General features: G+C 49.1%; 1 protein-coding gene across 1 annotated transcript in view; it reads left to right on the top strand.

Annotated features, from left to right (window-relative positions):
• The window catches only part of LOC101341804 (transmembrane protein 192), a 32468-nt gene that overhangs the window by 5434 nt on the left and 24600 nt on the right, over positions 1 to 2434 (top strand). The gene's annotated exons all lie outside the window — the stretch shown is intronic.

Below are 2434 nucleotides of genomic sequence, written 5' to 3'. Positions count from 1 at the left end.
TGGCATTCTCAAGCATTAGGGTTAGCATCGTTCTTTGCTGCAACGTGAAGAGTCAAAGAAGGCAAATTCTCAGCACTCCGTGGGTGTTTATGAGGACAGGGATGTGGTGTGTGACTCGCTGCTGCCCCAGCGTCTTTCCAGGGTGGCTGCCTGGACTGCAGACTGCAGGCTGAGACGAGTTTCCCAGGTGCCCCTGCAGCTGGGATTCTGCTCCAGTGCCAGGCTCTCACGGGAGCCTGCAATTCAGAAATGAATTCATTGAGGAAAGAGGTCCGTCTGCTCGCTGTGGCATGGTTCTGCCGTGGCTTCCCGATCCCAGATCTCAGCTGAGGCCCCTCCTTCCTGGTGCCACCATGTCCAGGGCAGTCCAGATTTTCTTCTTTCCTTGACTTTTTGAATGACATACTCTTTAATTTGTGTGCTATACTCTTTATGAGTGTACAACACACACACACACACACACACATATATCATGCCTTTGATTCTGTGGGATTGCTTGCCCTAATTTTAAGACTAAAAAAATCAAGTGTTAAAGAACAAGAAAAACCAATGTCCTTATGCGCTACTGTTTTATAAAGTGGATCATCCGGGTTCCAGGTATACTGTGTGTCAGGAGGCGGTGGTGGGTGGGAGAGTTGCCTGGGGGAAATCTGAAAGCAGCCTCTGTATGCGGAAGATAGGGACAGACCAAAGAAAGGCAGACCACTGCAGGTTGAATAAGCCATGTAAGATATATTACGGGGAAAATTAACACACAAGGTGGGGTCCTGGGCGGCAGCAGGCTGGGTAGATCTCCGCACTGCTGCCTCAGGTGGCAGAGAGTCTATAGAGGGGCCAGGGTGGCTTTGTCACACGACCGTCCTTCCCTCAAGTCCGAAGTCACCGTCTGGATCCGGGCTCCTTCACAGTATTCTGTTCCCTGGCCTCCTGCTTGTGGCGCCAGCGTTGTCATTTCAGGGAAGGCGTTGTTTGTCAGAACCGTGCTCAGCTTCAGGCCCGGGGCAGCTTCACACATCCTGGGTTGGTCACGTCTTCATTTGTCCTCCCAACACTGTGTTTTCTGTATTACGGTGTAGGAAATGTATTGACCTTTCACCCTTTTCCTTTAGGATGATGTACATCCTGCGTCGCTATAGCAACTGTCTTAGTTTCTTAGCGGTGCTGTAACAGAAATACCACAAGTGGGCGTCTCTGAAGAACAGAAATTAATTTTCTTTCACTTCTGGAGGCTAAAAGTCCAAATCAGGGTCTTGATGGTGTCAGTACCATCCTTGTCTGCAGCCCCTGGCGTTCCTTCATTCCTTGGCGATCCTCATGTGGCATCTGTCTTTGTGTGTGTGTGCACGCGCGTGTGCGCCTCTGTGTCTAACCTGCTTTTTTTATAACTCAGAAGTGATTAAGTTTAAAATATACTCTCCCATTGCCTTCAAGTTCACTCTGACTCATAGTGACCCTATAACATAGCAAAGAAAACCCTATTTCCAAACAGGATTGTATCCACGGGGCTAGGATTCCAACACATTTTGGGGATATGCAATTCAATTCTTAATAGCAATTATTACTGCTCTTGACAAATCTTTTTGATTTTTAATAAATTTATTATATGCTTCTATTGAACCTAGGCAATGGATGCTGATGATAGCTTTCAAAATTTTTCTTTATTTGCTTTTTTAAATTATAGAATAATACTTCCTTGTTGTAACAAGTAAAATATTACAGAGGTGTACAAAGATAAAATTATAATCTTCCCTTTTCTCTACTTCAGACTTTCTCCCTGAGTTTAGAAATGAGGTCAGTTTGTTGTGTCTTCTTCATGGCCCTTCATTGCGTTCATACAAATATACACAGAGAGATTAGCACACATCTGTAAAGGGATTTCCCCCATTTAGTTCTTAAAAATGAGATGACACCATATTTATCACTCCACTTCAGTGTACAGCAGACTCGCCTGGCAGGCTTGTTAACTACCGACTGCTGGGCCCTCCCTCAGTTTCTGATTCAGTAGGTCTAGGGAGGACCCTGAGAATTTGAATTGTCAGCGGGTTCCTAGGTGATGCTTATGCTGTTAGCCTGGAATCGACGCTTTGAGAACCTCTTCTCTGCCATCCAGTCTCAGTGTATCGTAGACGCCCACCCGGCCTCGGTGAGCCGTAGGCGTCCACCCGGCCTCTGTGTGCCATAGGCGTCCACCGGGTCGTGGTGTGCCGTAGGCGTCCACGCGGCCTCTGTGTGCCGTAGGCGTCCATTGGGTCGTGGTGTGCCGTAGGCATCCACCCGGCCTCGGTGTGCCGTAGACGTTCACCGGGTCGCGGTCTGCCGTAGGCGTCCACCCGGCCTCGGTGTGCCGTAGACGTCCACCCGGCCTCGGTGTGCCGTAGGCGTCCATCGGGTCGCGGTCTGCCGTAGGCGTCCACCCGGCCTCGGTGTGCCGTAG

Source organism: Trichechus manatus, unplaced genomic scaffold (assembly GCF_000243295.1).
Source record: "Trichechus manatus latirostris isolate Lorelei unplaced genomic scaffold, TriManLat1.0 scaffold00315, whole genome shotgun sequence".
NCBI classification, from domain to species: domain Eukaryota; kingdom Metazoa; phylum Chordata; class Mammalia; order Sirenia; family Trichechidae; genus Trichechus; species Trichechus manatus.
Note: the sequence above shows the minus strand (reverse complement) of the source record. Positions and strands in the feature narration are given on the sequence as shown.